At 42.0% G+C, this 22,054-nt stretch overlaps 1 long non-coding RNA gene across 2 annotated transcripts; it reads right to left on the bottom strand.

The window, feature by feature from the left end:
• Positions 1–3,062: 3,062 nt before the first annotated feature.
• Positions 3,063–7,786, bottom strand: LOC120967974 (uncharacterized). Of its 2 annotated transcripts, XR_012189343.1 has the most exons (7): positions 7,342–7,786; positions 6,251–7,247; positions 6,041–6,127; positions 5,727–5,888; positions 5,121–5,143; positions 4,985–5,048; positions 3,063–4,895 (listed from the first exon to the last, which is right to left on the bottom strand). It is a non-coding gene; the product is annotated as an uncharacterized lncRNA (long non-coding RNA). The 2 variants fall into 2 exon arrangements; XR_012189342.1 differs by lacking the exon at positions 5,121–5,143 and having other exon boundaries at positions 4,985–5,120.
• Positions 7,787–22,054: the final 14,268 nt, after the last annotated feature.

A 22,054-nucleotide genomic window follows, 5' to 3' on the forward strand; every position in this document is an offset into this window, starting at 1 on the left:
AAAATTGTTAGTTGCCTATTCACCCCCCTCTAGTCAACTATATCGATCCTTTCAGCGGAGAGAAAGCATGCGTGCGCTGAGAGAAAAGCATCAGAGAGCAACGGGATCACGATGTTGAAGATAGAAAAAGGAATGGTGGCTCCCGTGCTCGCGCTGGAGATAAGACTATGGGTCATGGGTGGGACCCGTCGGAACACGTGTCACGCGCGGGACGCGGCTGATTTTCTCCAGAAAATCAGTCGGTCAAAAGCAAGCGTTTTCCTTATAGAAAACCTAAGTATGTCGAAATCTGAATTTTTTTCATGTGTTCGATCATAGAATAGTTTTTCTTCAGAATCTGCTCGTACGCCATGTTGCGTTACTTGGTTGGAATCCCACCCCAGCACGCCCCTCCTCGACTGTAAATACCCTTGCCCACACTACTAATCCTTTTTTTTTGCATTCCATCATTCCTTTAATTACCCCACAATCAGTATTCCTTTTGAAGGATTCCATCCTTCCATTAATACCTCCTCAAGACGACACACAAGGTCACAATTCCACTTTTAAGGATACCATCATGGAAAATGATTAAAAACAACCGGCTGATTTCTCCTTCGTGTAAACCCTCTCGTGGTCCAACCACGTGTCTCTGTGAGGACCCACACATCGCTGCCCTCTTCCCACAACAGCAGTCTTCCTCGGTCGGTCTATCTCCCGCATCTCTGTTTCTCCATTGACGAAGCAGCCCCATTTACCGCCGCAATCCGTCGTCGCCTTGCATCCCATCACCCGTCCCTATCGACGTTGCATCGCAGCACCCGCTGTAGCCGATGGCGCTGCGCCGCTGCACCGCGCACATCATGGCCACCGTCGTCGTTATGTGCTATCGTTGCGGGGAGAAGGGTCATCTTGCGGAGATCTACAGAAAAGAGGCGACCCGCTTCGTATGTGGCGCCTTCGGCCACAAATCCTTCTACTGTCCTAGGCGAGGGAAGCAAGGTCTCGCGCTGCGTCGCAGCACCTATTGCAATGTGTTGGAGTTTCCGCCATGGACGCCGTGCTGCGTCGCAGCATCCATCGCGGCCAACGCTGCATCCGCCATGGTCGCCGGCGCTGCATATCAGATTCTCAGCTTCAGTCGTCTTCGCCGTGCAATTCTCGAGACAGCCCACAGTTTCCCGTTTATCTGTCACATGTATATGTACGTCTGTGCAGCCAATGTGATGCCTCTCGTCCGTTCCCGCTGTAGTTATCTAGGACTCTTGTTGATATTTCAGGAAACATGTGATCCTATATAAACTGGTCTGAATCTGTATGTGTATAAGAGAGCGAGGTGGGATTATGTAACATGAAATATTGCTGCCTTTGTTTTAGATGAGAAGAAAGGCAAACCCTATTTGGCTCCTTTAGCGCCTGTTACAGGCGTTTCCGCAAACGGGCGCATACCGCACTCCGCGCTGGGCCGGCCCATCTGCTTCCTTTCTTCTGTTTTTTTCTGTTTTCCAAAAAACACAAAAAAAGAGAATAAGGTGACACAAGAACACACAACCTCCCGCTTAGAAGTAGTTCGCACAAGCCATCCCGCCACCAATCCTCAGGTGATTGTTTACATCTTTCCATTCTGTTGTTCTTTCTACCTTTCTTTTTTTTCTTTAATCTTCTTCCTGGTTTGACGTTTTTTTTTAAATTCATAATTTTTTCTTAAAACTCGATGAACTTCTTATCAAATTCGATGATCCTTTTTCAAAATTGATGAACTTTTCTTCAAATTCGATGAACTTTTTTCAAGTTTGATGAACTTTTCTTCAAATTTGATGAACTTTTTTGAAAACTCGATATGAACTTTTTTCAAAATTGATGAACTTTTTGCAAACTCAATGAACTTTTTTCAAACCCGTTGAACCTTTTTCAAACCCGGTGAACTTTTTTAAAAATTGATGAACTTTTCTTCAAATTTGATGAAATTTTTTCAAGCTTGATGAGCTTTTTTTCAACTCGGTGAACTTTTTTCAAACCCGGTGAACTTTCTTTAAAATTGATGAACTTTTCTTCAAATTCGATGAACTTTTTTCAACATCGATGAACCTTTTTTTAAGTATGTGAATTGTTCTTAAAAAATGATGAACATTTTCAAATTCACGATTTTTTCTAAATAATTTAAAATTTTAAGTGATCTAATGGTGGGTATTGTGCAATAAATAGCGCGACCGCACTTGTTCTTATAAGGTTGGTGCTTTCTAGCAATTAAAAGTGTCTTGTTGCTGTAGTGGTTAGCGACGCTGGGACTGAAACTGAGTGGCCCGAGTTCGAATGCTCTGGTGGAGGCAGATTTTTTGCGGGTTTTTTTTTTTTTTTGCGCTACAGGTTCGCTGCATAGTTCCTTCACCGTAACAGGCACCAGGAAGCTGTTCGGGCGCAACAGGCGCCGAACAGGAGCTCTCGAGAAGAAATATTGATGGCTGAATCACAAAAATTCAGGTTGCTTGCTTTCCATAAGAAAAGGCCCATCGATGGCCCATATAAAAGGTCAGGAGTTGCAGCGATTTGAGGGCCTAGCAGCAACATGGCCCGATAGGAAGGCACACGTGCTTACGGAAAACATTAGCAATCGTTTCACGTACATGCATAGATTTGGACTACCAATTGATTAACGATTAGTACCACCTCGGATATCAAGAAAAATATCAAAATCAAGAAAAAACGGACAAGAAAAAGCGTATTATGACATGGGAAGAAAGCGTATTGTGACAGTGAACCTGACAAAGCCGATCCGTGCTTTATTATTATAAAAAAAAATAACTAGTACAAATGCCCGTGCGTTGCACCAGGCAAAAAAATGGCAGAACCTGCTTCATGGGTTATTTTTCTGTCGGTGTAGGTGGCTATATCATACATTCCTAGTACAAAGATGGGTAAATATCATGATTGTTTTCGAGTTAATCAAGCAACAACGATGCAATAGTAAACAAAGATACAAAACGGCAACCATGGTGATCATTCTATGAAATAGTATATGATAACCTCATACATATTCGCAGTACAATCGTAAATAAAATGATTAATTAGAGGAAAATGCATCATTTTCTTTTTTTTAGTACTTGGGGAAGGACAAATAGTATAATGTGACATCAGACCAGCAACTTCCTTGAATCTGACATGCTTATATCATTTCATACTATGACCTTGCACTCGAGAATCAAATGGAAGCATGATAGACTGTTTCTTCTAGCTAATTATAATATGGACAGTATATAATATAGGCTTGACAATAACAGTACAGCATCGATAATGTATTCATATGGGGCCTTCCAAACAGGTGTAAACTTCAGAAACATATGTTGTTTATCTTTTAATCCTCTTTTCAGGCAAGAAAATGGTGGATTATAGATTATCACTTGTGATCATAATCACAACGGAAGTACAATGCGATCGTCATATAAAAACATAAACACGATATATTTGGCATAAAAACACGACAAAGGGGGGAATTTGCTTGTCCAACAAGGCCTATAGAACTGTCATTAAAAATAATAACAATTGTCCAGCAAACACATGCATTTCACATACAGTAGTAGCATATAGAGTTCTTTGTTAATAAATCAGGCCATATTCGCATGCATTGAAACATCTTATAATCCAGACTATGCACGTCTACCATCCTGTTAAAAATTGACACCATGGGTGTGCAAAACTGTAGAGTAGAAAACCAGCATGATATGCACGTCTACCATCCTGTACATCTGAATATAGCTTGTACTGTGTGCAGCCTAAATATAGTCGAATCTAGGTACAAAACCAAAGCAACTGAAAATATCAAGGGAGTTAAATCGCCAAATCTATTGACCAATATCTGAAAAAGAATTATTAACGTCGGTCCATTCTGGAGTAAGTTTATAAGCTGCACTATCATCAAATCTTCTCGAAAACAAAAATGATGCTTTGCTAGCAGGATGAAAAAAATAGTGCATCTCACTGTTACATATCACTAACCATAAATGACATAGAGCAAGAATCTTGTTCATATTAACAGTGATCATAAAATTGAATTTATATGTACTAATTAGTGGTCACTATAAGAGATGACTACACAACAGAAGAAAACAAAAAAGTATATGTAACTAAACCATATCAGATTGACTCCTATTTGTATGGTTCGTCCATCCAATGTATGCCTGATGTGTAACAAAAATTATTTGAACATAGTATATGCTCCAGTTTTCACCACTGGAACACCATATAGGGATCACAAACATATGGTTTGTGGTGCAGGATTCTATATATTGAATGCAAGCATCATGCGAAATATCAACCAGAGAATCATGTGTTCCAATGCAACAGTACTACTATAGTTTATCCTATTGGTTCCAGTAGTTTATCATATCAGTTCTCACAAAACTAACTGGATAACTATGCACATCATTTTCGATAACGTTGACATGCAGGCAAAAAGAATCAAATATTCGGTTCTAGGTGCAGATAAGTCTGATGTATTTGTGGCACCACGACAAAGCAAAGAGTTATTTGTTAAAATTGACTTACATATCAATATGTTGAGTGAGCGCTGCACCAAAGAGCACAGATAATTAGTACAATACTGGAAGCTTTGGCTCAAAAAAAAAAAAGGTTAACCTCTACTATCGGTCAAGCACCAGTGAATTACAAACGTGGACATGATGAAATAAGAAACCATATAGGCGTATTACAAGCATGAGTGTGAAGCAAACATATCTTAGTTGTGGGCTCTAACCACTGAAAGGAACATGATAAGAGTATTTGGAAGAGATTAAATACTTGAAGCATCTATTTTTTGAACCTTGACATTTTAATTCTCAGCATAACCTCCAAACCTGTTGTTGCAACATAAGATTTGTCTATGATCTCAGCTGTAACAATTCTCTGTTCTGTCACAAACTCTGCAGCAAAACAACAACAATCAGTTGTGAGTAAGATGAGAGAGACGGGTGGATCTGCCAAGGGCGTATGGGGTGAGAGAAGTACTAACAGAGTGGTAGGGAGATGAACTTCGGGCAGATGGTTTCTAGGAGAACTGCCGTAGGTGTGGATTCCTGAAGAAAACAAATGGTCCATAACAATTCATGTGCAGCTGTGCAGTGATTCGGCGCTAGGAGATTAACTACCTGTAGATGAATCCACCATGAAGCTGGGATTTGGTAGAGGAGTGATGGGGCAGCAATGTAGATGGAAGCAGGAAGGACATTAGTGGAAAATATAACAAGTTAGTGGAACCATTGTGTTACATGTGTTGTTCTACAACATAAACAGCAACAAATTATCCAAAGGTTGAGTAAAAATGGTCCAATGTTCAATATAAAAATCCAAAGAAGCTATTGCGCCAAAAGTAAACATTTTAAGGTAGAATACTAAACATAAACTGCAGGGTTAAGGTAGCATTATTTTTGGACACTGCATCTTATGGGTACTGCAAATTACGTCCAAAAAGTATCTGAGATCTAAATCAGGGGCGCCATCACAGACAATCAAGTCCGCTTTACATCCATCAAAATGCCTGATACCGACGCTAAGGCTGCATCATTTTCCTTCCGGAGTAGATCATGTAGTTGGTCTGGGACACCATCCGCAACCACAAAGTCTCCATGAGCTTTGGAAAAGTTGGCTAGTTCATGAGCCAGCCCATTGTTTGTCCTTCTGACAGTCCTGATGTGATATTTATTCAAGGCAGATTTAATATCAACAATAATTGGGTAGGACAATGATCTGCTTACAGAATCAGCCCCTAGCTCCTTTCCCCTCTGCATAGTCGATCTCCACCACAAGGGAGCCTCAGGATACGTTATTCAGTCAAACCAGAATAGCGTTGGCTTCGGCCTCCTCGACAATTATGCATGCGCCCAGCTGCCTATCGGCAAGCAATTTTTGCATCATCTCTGGTACTCCATGCACATAGTTGAGCGTGATTATAGCATTGTAGGCAACAAAAGGAATCCATATGTAATCTGAATCTTCACTGAACTTTTTAGGTTTGACCATACAGGAGCTCGATCACACAAAAATTGACAGCTCAAACTTTTACCCTTACCTGTCCACATCATCCATGGCATATCCTCCACATACTTGGCTTAACATTGAGACGGTTCACCACCTTCATCTCACACGACTTGTCACACTGCATATCCATGAACAAATCCAGTTAATGTTCGACGACTGAAAAAAATTCAAAGTAAATCGACGGATGCATGAATAAATGGATTGATGCATTGCAACGGGAGAAAAAAAATCACACACACACCACCAAGCTCTAGGAGCTTTGCCTCCGACATGGCAATCAAGCATACTCGGCGCCCATGGCAATGGGTCCCACGACGATCTTGCACCCCTGCGGCTCAACCGGCGACGTCGTCGGCAAGTCAAGGCAGCGGTGAAGCAGGCGCGACACAGCTGCCACGAGCTGCTTGGCCGCCTTTCCTCAAATTCAACACAACAACAAAGGGAACTTGGCTAGAGATTGCAACTGAACACTTAGCTGCAGCAGAGATGACTAAAACTGTCAAGAATACAAATTTGGCTGTGCGTTACAGTGGGACATATAGTGTATATGACGGCGGAAACGGGCAAGGAAAAAGAATAGGAAATTATTAAATTAGTTTTTATTCCTGACAACATCCTTTTGCCCTGCATTACGTATTGTAATGATGTCACAAGCATGCTCCTGACGACAACGATTCCCATGTGCTGGAGACCTGCAGAGGATGGAGAAAAGAAGGGCAAAAGAGGGAGGCTTGTATCTATCAAGCATAAATATTTACTGAATAAAATCGAGCTAATCCGTACCAACTTGGGCAGGATTGTCGAATAGCTTCCTCTTATATAGCATCTACATCAGAAAATCCAGCACACCAAATATATACATATGTTTAGCAATGACACAGAAATCAGATTGTTTCAAAGATAGTGAGGACCGACAGAGGGTCTTGAAGAATTCTGACAATGTAAACCGTAATAGGTTACAACCTCCATCACACATGTAATTTTATCAAATTGACAAGGAAAGTTATAGGAATTGTAGCCTAAAAAATGGTTCCATCTAAATCATGGTATGTTCCTGTTTGAGATCGTTTATAGAATCAATAAAATGTAACGACATTAGGGATCAAGGATCAAAGATCAATTAAGAAAATCAGGGATGGGGGAATCATACTTACCTTGTTAAGAATGACACTGATGGAATTAGTGAAGGGATGTGTGGTACGCAGGCCAATGGATCCGTGTGTCCTTGATACACACATCTACATACACGAAGGTTGATGGGTTGAAACTTGAAAGGAGATTGATTCATCTGTCGACCCGACATACACGAACACGATTTTGTAGATGTTGTACCTGAACCTCCTGTAGGACTTGGAGGAGGTTGTCGGCGAGCCAGGCATCGAAGTCCTCCCGCGCCGACGGCGCTTCACGGAGAGGATGCGGAGGATCTCGGAAAGCGTGGGGCAGCCGGTGTAATCCTCCACGAGGGAGGCTCCACCGCCGCCTTCCAGCGGCGCGCGGCAGTCGGCGCAGCCGGCGCAGAGCGTGGCCCCGGGGGCGCCGATTTGGCAGCGGAGGGCGGCGCGCGCTGCGGCGCAGGCGTCGCAGAGCGGAGGGCGGCGCGCGCTGCGGCGCAGGCGTCGCAGAGCGGAGCGCGCGGGTGGAGGCTCGCGAGCGGGCAGAGGTGCGTGCGCGGTGGTGGGCGGGTTGAGGTCGGCCGCGGCGGCGAGTGGTGCGGCGGTGGCTAGGGGATTTGGCTCGGCCTAGCCAGGGTCGAGGCCAGGAGCCAGATGTGTACGGGTATTTTCTTTCAGCGAATCGTTTTTTCGTGGCAGATTAATGCTGGATTGCGGGTTGAACACACAAAATCACAGGGACCTTTGTGCAAAAACGCCATGACGGTGAACCCGACAAAGTCAATGCGTGCTTTATTATTATAGGGAAAGACTAGCACAAATGCCCGTGCGTTGCACCGGGCGAAAAAGGGGCACAACTGGCTTCATGTTCCATTATGCACCATTATATATCCAATTTTAATAAACATCGATAATAAGGTTAAGCAGATTAGTGTTTTTTATAGCATAGAAAACATGCTCGTGCGTTGCAGCGGGAGTTTTAAAAAATAGCCCATGGTCCTAACCTTATCCAATAAGCATGGCTAAAGACACCCCACCCCTGAAGTTCAGAATCTAAAAAAAAACCAACAGTTTTGGTTTGCAACTTCCTTCTTACGAAATACAAAGTGAAAGCGTAAACTTACGAGGAGAAGCGTATTGTGACGGTGAACCCGACAAAGTCAATCCATGCTTTATTATTAGGGAGAGACTAACAAAAAAGCCCGTGCGTTGCAACGGGTACAAAATGAATTTGACAATTCATATGGTATTTGACTGTTTACCTCCCGTGGTGAACTATAGCACCCAATCAGTCGGCTTCTGCCTCGACTTATCTTTCGTTTGGTGTAAAATTGCCGGGCATTCGACAGCCATGCTACTATTGAGATGCAACACTCATCCTTGAAAAAAAATAAAAATGATACCCCCTCCTATCTAAAATAAAATAAGTGTCGCAGTTTTAAACTGGGTTTAGTTCAAGACTACGATACTTATTATGGATCGGAGGTGGTATTACTCAGATATGTGTATGTGAAAGTTGACATATAAAATTTTCACCATATATGAACCACAAAAATACATATGCAGGAGGAACATTAGTCTACTTAAGATCACTCAACATGCTAATGCTGCTAGCCACACCCTTGCTTGTATAGGACGGGCGCAATAGTGAACTGTGTGTTGGCTTTGAAACTTCCCCGAAGAGATAGTAGCATAGTTAAGTCTAAATGTAATCATCTCGTTTGATTAATGAAAGTTCCTTCTTTCGCAAAAAAGGAACTGCAAAAATACAAAAATACATTATTGATCAAGCTGATTAGTCATGGTATATACATGCCACTCATTGTAGATAACATTGAGAAATTATCCAAATTTTATTGTTGGATTTGGATCGAAATAAACTTAACTTAGGTCTGAAAACTAAACAAACTTCCTTCAAAGTGTGAAATTATCTGCGCATACTCATACATGCTCAGTGGAAGCAAACCTTTTAGCAATAATGATATACTATCACATAGTATCTCTATATAGATCTCTAAATAGTTGAAAAACACATGTACATATATTATTGGCTCTAAGTAATGCAACGACAAATATATTTACTTCGGATAGACCTTGAGTTTTTTATGGAGACGACGACAAGCGTGAGTAATTGTGGATATAGATTGTGACAGATGTGGCACTAATAGAAAATAAAAAGTATCTTGAAGTCTAATTCAGTTTAGTTAATGTCAATACTGCATCTAGCTATTTGCTTCATGCACATAATGACATATGCATAGGAACACACCTGAGGATGTGACGTGCTCGAAGTTGTTAGTACTTTTATCTCGGTCCGCCTGCAGTAATCATCCGTACATGCATCTAGCTGCTTGCCCTCAGTTGATAAGCATGCATCCAGCTAATCGTCATCCGGTGCCCTGATCACCCAGATATTACTTGTGGCATTGGTTATAGCGGCGGCGGCGGCGGTGCTTCAATGTGATAAAGCCATCTTTCCTAGAGTTTCCAGTCAAGGAAGACGACATGGTGATTTGTGAGTACAGTATGGGCAGAGGGCGGCGCGGGAACGGTGCAGGCGCTCGACGACGAACGGTAGCCAGAGCAGCGGATCAGTGGTGGATCTGGTTTTTCTGGATCATGATCTCGTGGTTGTATGCATTGGTTTTCTAGTTCCCATATGGCCGTATTGTTGGCGGTCAGAAGGACCAATTGACGAACCAGCTGAACGAGCAACTTCGGCCAATGGCGTTTGATCGATCTCAAAGTCTCAATTGTGTGTTGATCAGACTGTATTATTCACGTACATGAGAAGATAATCAAATCGTTCCTTCTAAATCATGGTTGGCTCCTTGACACGAGCCACCACACCTCAAAATGGGGTTGCGCGCCTGCGCCGCCGCTGTCTTAGCAGCTCCAATCGACCATGGCTGTCCGCTGGACCGGTGGGTTCTCAAAAGCAGCGATGGCAGCGCCCCCGCGTCCTCGCTTGATGAGATGGCTGATGTGTGCGACCGTACACTACCGCGGTCTCATGGTCGAGATGAAGTGCCCCGTCAAATCGGCCGTCAACCGGCTCCTTCCGCCTCCAGGGGATCCACCTCCTCCCCTTCTCTCTTTCCTGAATCTTGAGCCCATATTTATGGGAGGGTCAAGGGAAAACTCCAAACTGATCGAGAGTCCGCCCTCGTCTTAGCTCTCTGATTTCTATTTGTTTGTTGGGCTAGGTGGACCAGAATAATGGGCTGCCTAGGTTGAATCTAATATTTGAGGACGCGAGATGAAAGCTGACGTACGGACAAGTCAAGACGGACGGAAATTATAAAATTTAGTACCACCTTGAATATATTTTAAATTCAAACTGAAAGCGTAAAATCACGGAAAGAAGCGTATTGTGACGGTGAACCCGACAGACCCATGTGTTGCAACGGGAGAAAAATGTTCAATTTGTATGTAAAATTGTTAAATTTATGTAAAAAAAGTTCAATGTATATTCTTCTAAAAATACAACGTATATCAAAAATAAATAAACATTTGGAATTGCAAAATTTGTTCAGGTTTCGAAATTTTGTTTGAATTTTCGATATTTATTGACGATTTTAAAAACGTATTCATATTCAAATATTTTAAGGAAAATCGTCCACACTTGTTTCCAAGAATTGTTGAAAATATTTAAGAAAAATAAATAGACCTGTCGCTAAACTACTTTAACTGGGGCGCTGCAATTTGAGCATAATCAACAGCTAGCTCATGTGGTTGGCGTCCCTGCTACCTAGCGTGAGGTCGCGAGATCGAACCCATCATGTGTGGTTTTGTTTTTCGTGCTATTTTTACGTTCTTGTTTCCTGGTTATGGGCCGGCCCGATTACATACGCGAGGTTTCAGCCAAAGCTCGACTGGGCCGGCCCGATTACGTACACGAGGTTTCATCCAAAGCTCGACTGTTAGAGCTCTCCGGGAATAGTACCACCTTGGATTTTTATTTTGTCTACACGAATTGTAAAAGCGTATTACGACATGAAAAGAAAGCGTATTGTGACGGTGAACCCGACAAAGTCAATCCGTGGTTTATTATTAGGGAGAGATAGCAAAAATGCCCGTGCGTTGCAACGGTACAAAATGAAAATGGTTATAAACTCAAAATACAATTTACTATTTAAATAATGTTGCAGGTAGCATAACAATATTAGAAGTAAATTAAAGTACCAAGGACCATATTCTTGACACAAAGAGTGATAATTCGCTAATACTTCAAGAAAGAAAAGAAATTCCCTGATGTTAGAAGCAAAATGATGCACCTCGTGTTCGTGTTTCACTTGTGAAGCTAATGTGAAGCTGACATCAAAACAGGAAGTAAAAAATCAAAGATATTAAAAGGCTTAGTAATCAAAGGAGATAAGCAACGTCCAACAAAAAGAGAAAACATTACTATTCGGAGTAATTGCGTACCAGTCACGCCTTAAACCATTTGGTACACAATGATTGTCGCATATAAGGAGTAAGTATATTTCCTTTTTTGCGAAAAACTTTCAATATATTCATCTTCCATTATCTATTTTCCTTTTTATTTTATTAAACATGTGTACACTGTTTATCATGCCTACTTTTCTAGATCACAACCGATATCTTAGCCTGCGTGCCACTTGTAGTATATTTCTCTGTCCAACTTGTGGAATATTGTGATTTAAAAAAACATGTGGAATATTGGCACATTTTGGACCCATTCCAGGCATTGTGCATGAATGCCGATTTAATCGGTCTCTTTAATTAATAATCGGCCTCCATTAAATCCATCAATCCGCCTTGAATTAATTCCTCCATTCCATTCCACTTGTAGTATGAGCAAGATTTAATTGGGGTCTTTCTCCCATAATTCGGGATTGCTGCGATTTGATCTGGTCTCTCTCCCATTAATTTCACCAAACTATCTCTCTCCCCATAATTTTCCCTTTCATTCCTTCATATATGAGCGCCCGATTTAATTCTCCTTTATAATTCCTCTTCTCCCTTAATTCCTTCTTTTTGGGAAGCATGATCGCTATGTATACGTATCCTCTCTACTTTTACATGTAAACATGACTTGTCTCAATTGGTGGCAGCGCTCAACATTGAAGTGGAGGTTGTGAGCTCGATCCCCTGTGAGCAATTATTTTTCTCCACCTTCTTTATTTTCACAACAGCCTGATAGCGGGCTGAGGCCCAATGTGGCGATGTGGCCCAAGCACTTGACGTAGGAAGGATTGCGACGGACCGGACCAACCGACGAAGAAAACGTGGATTTGTATGCAAACGGAGAAAATTATAAAATTTACGGAAAGCGTAAATTCACGGGAAGAAGCGTATTATGACGGTGAACCCGACAAAGTCAATCCGTGCTTTATTATTAGGGAGGGATAGATAGCAAAAAGGCCCGTGCGTTGCAACGGGTGAAAATCAATATCAAACACCCCTTGCCTTTTCGCACCTTATCCTCTTCCCTGGCGCTTGTCCGAGATAGTTGTGATGTCTATGTGATCACAATGCACCCAAATGTGATCAATCTCAAGATGATGAGCTGATCCACAACATAACACACTGTCTATGTAGGCTAGCATTAACTGACAAGCTCATGCGGAATCAGTTATCATACACGAACATCATTAATAGCTAATGACCAACATATGACAAGGTTAAAAATATCACCCTAAGGCCGGCTCCAATGCAAGAGCGTTTAAAATCTTGAGCAAATTAACATGCACAATCATACAACCCTAGCAGCTACATTGTGTATACTTTTTTTTAGTGTCCGACTCTAGGTTATGTGTCTGAGGCCGAAAGTAGCCGGGATGATGCAAAAGTTGCCAGGATTTTATTCCTAGCGCCTGCATTGTACATGCCCTAACCAAGTTTCGGGTGACAAAAAACACTTTTAATTTTCTGAAAAAAATGAGATTGTTTTTTTTGAACTCTTCTTGATCATCTACATCCATATGGCAGAGGGCCTCCCAAAGCTCACAAGCAAAAGAGCAATTGCGGCGAGGCAACATATGTTTGTTTCATTGGGGTCATTTTTATTGTGGTGATGAAGAAGCTCCTCGATCTGCATGGGTTGGTTCCGTTGAAAATTGAGCGCAATAAAAATAAAGTTGCTCATAATTTAGCTAATATTGATTGCTACATAGCACCGCTAGTTCGTTGCGCTGGTTTCAACCAGCGTATCTAAGTTTGTACTATAGAACACTATTACATTTATCCCACGAATAAATTTGTTTGGTGCAGGAAGCAACAATGATGACTTGAAAAGAACGTCAAGGAAGTGGAAAAAATAAAAGACCCTCAACACAAAGTCTGAGTATGTGAACCAGCCTCCCTTCCATCATTTATCTTTCCTTTTATCTTTCCCTCCCTTTTCTTCCTGCCTCCATCTCCTTCCTAATTTCTGTCCTGAGCACATATATAGAAGGCCTACTCTTTCCTTTTATCTTTCCCTCCCTTTCCTTCCTTATTTCTGTGACCTTGCTTCTCTTTCCTTCTTTTTATTTCTCGTGTAATTGGCCTCATCTCATCCTTCCTCAATCGACCCAAGGCTGCTTGGTGATGTAGTAAAACTCACAGGCCTATATAAATTAGTGCACTTTAATTGAAAGGGGCAAGGTGAGACTAATTAGTTTGACAATGAACGTCGTTTCTTTTCTTAGACCAGGCCCAGCTCGGCCCATGCGAAGGACAAAACAGATGAGGGACAAAAGGAGCAATTGAGATAGGCGCATGGCCCAGGCTTTGAGAGTTGCATAGAAAGAAAAAAGAGTTTCTTTTTGTTGCAAGAAACATCAGCCTTGCTAGCGGCTACGTGCTCTTTCCTAGACAACCCGAGTTCGAATCCAGACATTCGCAATTTTTTTTGGCATTCCGACAATGACCTAAAGGAAACGCCCTGGATCAGGGGAGGAGATCGGGATGGACGTGGTCGGACGCGACGCACGTGCCTACTCTGGCCCGTACGGAGGCCCAGCAAAGCGACGTACAGATTCAGGCGGAAGCCCAACATAGCGACGTCATTAAATAAAATTAACGATAACGACGTGGTACGAGCAGAAGCATTAGTACCATCTCGCGTATATATTTAAAATTTAAACTGAAAACGTAAATTCACGGGAAGAAGCGTATTGTGACGGTGAACCCGACAAAGTCAATCCGTGCTTTATTATTATTAGGGATAGATTATAGCACAGATGCCCGTGCGTTACAACGGGGGAAACTTTTGGTGTGAATTCAAATTTAGCGAGAATTGTTCGATCTTGTTCATTTCACCAACTTGCTCCATGGGCACCTTCTTCTAGTCAATTTGACAAAGCACCCTTCTTCTGCTCAACTGTGACAAATTCTATACCTATATCGATAGAGGAAGGTAAAAAAATTGAAAAAAAGTCTAGTGCACCTTTTTGAAAAAAATTAAAAAAATTAGCTAAAATCAGGAACCGAGGAAGAAAATTATGGAATGTAGAAACTTTTGTTCAAAATTGTACAATTAAAAAGGTTGATTTTATCTAAAAATCAGATTAATAGCAGAAAGTTCAAATATAAAATAAAATAATTTAATGTTAGATTTCCTACTAATTAATTTCGTGATATGCATATATATGCCCGCTTTTTAAATAGGAAGGCAATCAGCGACAATAATTATCCCCACGTGCATCTTGCTTTTTTTTAGATCTGCATCTCCGCTTTTAAGTAGGAAAGCAATCAAGCTGCACTAATTAAATCATTGCCTTCCCGTGGAGTCAACTTCTTGATTTGCCTTTTCTTTCTTGGCGTTATTCCTTCCTTTCTTGTCTTTCTAATTGCAGATAATCATTTATTTATTAGATTCTCGGGGCAGCTCTGCTTATTTTTCAGGCAATTCATAAGCTAACACATGTGCGGCTTTAGCCTAGTTGGTCGTGCACGTTGGGATGAAACGGCAGGTCATTAGTTCGATTTCCATGAAAATCAACGAATTTTTGCTGCGCTCCTCTACAATCTCGGCCCATATGCAAGGGCAAAGTCGCTGCTCACAATCTCGGCCCATGTGGGGCAAAGCCCATGACGGATAGAAAAACTTAATTTGTCGAATCTATACCGATGGCAACATTAGTACCACCTCATGTATATGTTTTAAATTCAAACTAAAAGCGTAAATTCATGGGAAGAAGCGTATTGTGACGGTGAACCCGACAAAGTCGATCCGTGCTTTATTATTAGGGAAAGACTAGCACATATGCCCGTGCGTTGCAACGGGAGAAAAATTGGACATGTCCTCAAATTAAGTGAAGATTGTATGTGCAAACACAGTTGTTCTTCACTACAAGGAAAGCGTTAATTGTTATGTCCATTATTTAAAAGTGTGCTATCCATTACAAAATGGTATTTGGTATATCTTTTTCAATAAGAACGTGTATTAATTGAATATGTAGTATAAGGTTAGATTACCTCGACCCATATTTACTCAGGCTTGTGCAATACTCAGAAAATTTAGTGTACTGTATGACAATCATGAAACCACACCGAACCAGGACCATGGTCCAAAATGTCACTATCATCTATAATCAATTGAACACCGACACTAAAAAGGATAGTGGTTCTAAAATTCTAAAGAAAATTTAGATCCTCTACCAAATCTGTCAAGACTCCCTGAAAATAAACCTCCTCAAAGAAGAAGATGAGAAGGAGAGAAATACACAGTTACAAGCCAAAGCTTGATGACACAGCCAACATTAGATGCTTGCTCAAGGTTTCCAACAGATTTTCCCCAGGAAGAGGAGCTCCCAGAACAAACTCAACAAGCTCAAGCAACGACGGCAGGTCCCTATTACAGCAAGAGGAAAAAAGAGGAATTGGACAATGAGAAGCAGCAAACAATGTTGTGACACAGTAAGCTTGCAAATAAACCACACTATTTGAAATAATATACCGCAAAGAATGAGAAAATGTGCATGTAGATTCGCTAAAGAAAGACTTTTCAAAAGCACATTTACTCGTGGAGCTATGCAAAAAAGAAATTACCTTCCGAAATGCCACTTATGTTGCCAAAAGCTAAAAAAAGCAGTGAGCAACGACACTATTGTTATCACAGCATCATATATTCTGCAAATATCTCAAAACATATACGTCCTAGAGTGAATAGAAAAAAAAACTATGACTGAATGGACCAATTGTTCCAGCACTCGACTCTATATCCCTTGCTGGGTGTTTGTGATCTCTTAATTGGGAGTTTATCTAAATGATTGAATTCTAATCAGGGATCAGGACTGGCTCTACTATCTGCAGGCAAGAATATGATGTTGGCTTGCTAATGTTCAGGGGAAGAGAGTAGCATCTAACGCTAGAACTATGATCGGTTAGCTCCCAAACTTGAGAATCATGTGTGCACTGGCAGCAACAAGAGGATGTTTCAAAGGTATGTTTATTGGGCATGCCTATTGACCATAATGCAAATAAAGTTCTGCTTCATCGCAGTTTGGACTACACAATAAGTGCAGAATGCAGCTCTTTAGTGTTTCTACATATCTTTAATGGCACTGATTATCTTTCTTGTCATTAGTTTACCAAGTAAAATTTATTATTGACTTACTTTGGCTGATATATTTGACACAACTATCTGGAACTTTTCTGTTGTTCTTGAGCCGGCAACATGACCAGCCTCGGCGACTTTGCTGAAGGCACCATTGAACCAGCTTGTTCCAGCAGACACATATCAACAAGTAGAGGAAATAAGGGCGAAGGATCAGCCATACTGATAAAGGACATCATATGTTACTCCAAAGGTGCAAATATGTTACAAAGGTCTACATTTCATCAAGATACATTAAAACTTGATCACCAGATGATATAAAACACACACACATATTGAGTAATTCAACTGTAGCAAAAGCTTGTAAAAGAAGAGACCCGTTGGTTTTCACAGCAGAGCCTGTATCATTTAGCTTGCACTCTACAGCTAGCAAATCAGCCATTGTTTTGTCAGAAACATGGAACCTTTAGATTCAGATCGGATAAGTAACAACGACAGTCAACCAAATAACACTTGTAACTAAATTATGCGGACTAACCTGAAACTGCTTTTTAGATGAGCTAACCTGAAACTTTTAAGCGGACCTGAAACTAACCTGAAAGGCAAGAGATATGGGGTGGAGCTGGTGGCGTGGAGGTTGGGCCTGATCCTGCCTTGGAGGGACAAGACGACCGGACGAGCTCTCCTCACTCCGCCGCAGTCGGCGTCGTGCTTCTGCGACTCCGCTCCACGAGCGCGGCGTGGTGTGGCCGATGTAGGAGAGGAGACGGGATGGAGGTGGGGTGAGCTGATGCTTCTTCGATCCAGCACTCGATGGGAGAGGACAAAGGAGGACAGAGCTCCGCCTGCCGCGCCCATCCTCGAATCCGCCGCCCTGTCCCTCCGTGGGAACGCCGTGCGTGATCCAGGGCTTCGCTCGACAAAGGCCTCCCGTGCGGCGCTCTGGCCGCCTTCAACCAGGAAAACGGCGGCGGCGCCCAATCCTATTTCGCGAGAGAGAGAGACGTGGGTCGGGAGAGGGCACAAATCCTCGCCGGCGTCGACCGGCGGCCGGTGCAGCACCGGATTGAGCGTCGCCGGGGTCGGTCGCCTCGTGGCAGCTGAGATCGGGAGGAGAGGGAGAGCCCGTGCTTTTCTACAACAAACACAGCTAGCTCTGGTGGTTGCGCCATTATTTTATGGGCTGCAAACGGGCATGTGGGCCTGATTTACTGGGCCGAAGCGCACGGGCGGGTATTGTTTGGATCGTTTGATGCACACGACGTGGTTTCCCGAATTAGTACCACCTCGCTTATATATTTTATAAATGGTGAAAGCGTAAATTTACATAAAGAAAGCGTATTGTGACGGTGAACCTGACAAAGTCAATCCGTGCTTTATTATTAGGGAGAGACTAGCAAAAGGGCCCGTGCGTTGCAGCGGGAGAAAAAAAATCTTATTCTCCAATGGTTATGACCACATTTTGTTCACATCTCATCTCATATTTTTTAAAATTTATTTACAAATGCAAGAAAATGTACCCTTTTTCAAATTTATTCACAAACTGAAGCAATGTTCACATTTTTTAAAAAATATCTTGGTTGTCAAAAAAATTGATCATTCAAAGAATTATTCTGAATTTCAAGAAACGTTTTTTATAAGACATACTATAATATTTCGATCTACCCCGGCAATTAATTCTTCAAAATTCACGCTTATCTCGTAAAAATGTTGTAACAAACATGTTCAACTGAACTGTGTTTGGCACTGGATCAACTCATAAACTAACTTATAGATTGAAAAGTAGGATGCTTTTGTTGTCTTAAGGAAATACATATGGAAAACATCACAAACTCACAGAGCTACATGAAAATTCGTATCTTTGTACTTACCTAGCTAATCTATGGATCTCACTGATGCCAAGTATATATATATATAGGTTTGCATTGTATTGTAGAGTTTTTCTTTGAAGCATATATAGGAGACTTGTATACTAATTCATACGTCAATGCAACCTTCGCTTGGCCCTATCTGCTCGTGCAAGTTAGAATTATTTTTTCATGCATAAAATATGTCGGGATTTCTTATTATCAGACACCCCAATTGCGCTCATACCGTCGCCGCGAAGTCTCACCCAGTTGGCACAACAGTTGAAGCATATAAAAGCCAAAAAAACTTGTATGTACATATATGTTACGTAAAAGGAGGTGATTCCCACTACCCATGTTTTCTAACATTTATGGGCATCCAAGATTTTATGTCTATTCATCAAGAAGATATGCATGGACAGATATCTTCATAGGCCAGAGCAGCAGCAATAACAGGAGGATTGCTGAACGGATACGTTACTGATGCAATATTCAGTCAAAGATTTGTCATCACCAATCAGGGAGAATCATGAGACGTGCAAAGTGCTAGTCTGCTACTTACTTTCATCCATCCCTGCATGCTGCTGCTGCTGCATCCTGCATGAATAGCCATCACCTCACCAGGATGTAGTTCACGCTCTGCTACATCCTGCTTGTGAAAATTGAGCACACGACTCTATCTCTGATTTCACAATGTTTTGTGAACCTCGACCTCGATGAACGTACGTTGGTGGTGCCATTGATAGGCGATGGAGTGGTACACCGGCGAGACGCTTCTTCCGGCGCCAGCCAGCGGCTCCCGGAACATCTTCAACACTGCACCATGACGAACAGCGAGAACATACGGCTGCAACTGCCAATGAAGGGAGCAATGAGTGGAGGATGATCGATGCGTGAGGTTGGGAGGCGGCGACCTACGGATGACGGACACGCCAGGCGGGAGCGGGAGAGTCCAGCGGGGGCGGCGCTGAGCGGAGGAGACGGTCGGCGGACAAATCGTCTTTTATCATGTGTAGCACTAATTCAAGCCGTTTTCCCTTGAACCTTGTTGCAGCTGGGCATAGACAGAGGGGTCGCCCAGCATTAGGGATCCCCCTCCGTCATTAACTTTGAGTGTAGCCCCGCAACCACGGCAGCCATCCCTCACAAGGGGCTCGGCGGCGGCCATGGCGTCCGCAGGACCGCTCCTCGCAGCAGCGGAATATCTTTTTCGGAATATCTTTTTCCTCATTATCATCCCCCATCCAACGTCCTCCTTTTGAGATTTCACCACCAGGCATATCTTCTTCCTCATTGATCATTCATCATCTTCCTCAATTTTAATTCGTTTTACCACCCTTGCCTATTGATCCCAGTCGACTCGTAGTTGTATTTAAATTGGTTTAAATCAATGTAAGGGGGCGAGGTGGGATTATGTAATCAACGATCAAACGCTCTCCTTTTTACAATGTCATGGGTTAGCCCATTGGATGCCCTCTTCTGATATAAGCGGTAGGTTGCCCGTTCGATCCATCTTTCTCGTAATGTTTTTTAGACCGGATTCGTTTGATGGGCCGAGGCCCTGCTAGCCGGTTGGGACGTAGTGGGCTTCTTTTTGGGATAATGACGATGAATTTTCTCTCCTCACGAATGACGTACGGAAGTTACCGCACGTACGGATGAATAGATATAGATTAGTACCACCTCGTTTATATTACGATTTTCTTCATACAAATTGTAAAAGCGTATTATGACATGAGAAGAAAGCGTATTGTGACGGTGAACCCGACAAAGTCGATCCGTGCTTTATTATTTAAATTATTATTATTATTATTAGGAGAGACTAGCACAAATGCCCGTGCGTTGCAACGGGAGAAAAACTTGCATGCTATTTTTATGTTCACCATCTTCTCTTATGTCTCCAATTTATTCGGGCCTTTCTCCCATTCGAGAGTGCAGTTCCTCCGTTTCCCAAATATAATTTAGATCCGTGCACCAGTCTCTGCTTATCAAATCACAAGAGGACTTGTTAATACGTCAACCAATGTCATATATAAATTTATGTAGTTAAGAAAGTAAGATAGGACTATTTAACATGTGAACAAAATATGAAGGTTTATTAGCTTGCTTCAATGCTGCCCTGCCCCGCCCGCTCCTTGAGCCGGAGGGAGTGGCTGAAGCGTGGCATGGTCTCCAACCCATCCCATACGGGTGTGAAGGCTAATACTATATTCTTGCAATGATGATGTAGACACGTATTTAGGATTCTCGGCATTCAAATGCTTGGGGGTCTTAGATCCGGCAACCTTGGAAGCGTTGGCGTTCCGTGAAGCCCTTTCTCTTGCTCTTGATCTTTGTCTATCACATGTGATCATAGCATCAGAGTGCAAGGTTGTGGTCAATGACACCAAGGAAGGCACGGGTGGATAGTATGCAACATTATTAAGGAGATTAAAGCGGCATCAAGATAATTCGCAAGATGCTCTTTATGATTGTTTTCGAGAGATTGAGTCGGCACATCATCTAGAGATTGACGAAATCGTCACATAAACCTTCATAGACAACGGGAACTTCTCCTGCCACTAAATACACATCGCCGAAAGGCATGTAATAAACCCAAGAAAATGCGAACACAAGTGCCAAGTCTAGAACTTGTACCCTTGTGAGCTGGAGTATCGTTTTCCTCCTAACCATCCAACCACATGTTGGTTCGCAGAGCATACATATTCTAATGCATGCAGATTAAATATGTGCCCTTAGGATCCTCGTGCTCATTAGATAGCATTGTTGACTTTCTTTTTTACCGTTAACCTGTGCGAACAAAGACCAGTGGCCATGAATTAGGATTGGCCGGCTCCATTTAAACTCGATATACTCAATATTTTTTAGGCTATCAAGATAATCGTCATACTTTTGCATCTTAATTTTCTAGAGCAACTCATTGTACTGTCCAAGATGTAACGATATGCATAAACATCTAGACTTAACCTATGCAAAGATGCATCTTAGGTACTATTGTTTTTATCTCGGCCTCTTTGAGAGTTATGTCATCTAAGTCATTTTAGAAGCATATATCCAGTTGTTACCTCTAAGGGGAAAAAATGTGTGTGCCTTTAAGTATTCCTTTTATCCAATCCTAACTTCCACAAAAAAAGTATAAAATCATTAACATGAGAGCTGGCTAAATTGGCATACTCTAGCAATCGTTGCACCTCTCATAATATTTCTTTCACGGAAAATCTAGCGTAACAAAATAAAATGAAAAAGAAAGCATCCCAGCAATATAGTTCATAAATACCAGAAATCAGTTGAACATGCTATTGATCATGCAGACCTCACGCACAATGCTTACAAAACACTCAATCTAGTAGCAATAAACATCAGCCATGAAACGCTTATAATCAGTGCCAGCAGTCGGTATCTCTCTCGTAGCATTAGTAGCAGCACCAAACAAGCACCGACAGCACAACCCAAAACAAAGATATTTTTATCTTGCAAAATCTCCCCCTCTCTTTCACTCCCTCACCTTGTATCATAGCAAGCGGCCGCAACACCGCAACTTTAGAAAATATAATAATCAAGCCGCAGGTAGTAGC

Source organism: Aegilops tauschii, chromosome 7 (genome assembly GCF_002575655.3).
Source record: "Aegilops tauschii subsp. strangulata cultivar AL8/78 chromosome 7, Aet v6.0, whole genome shotgun sequence".
Lineage (NCBI taxonomy): Eukaryota > Viridiplantae > Streptophyta > Magnoliopsida > Poales > Poaceae > Aegilops > Aegilops tauschii.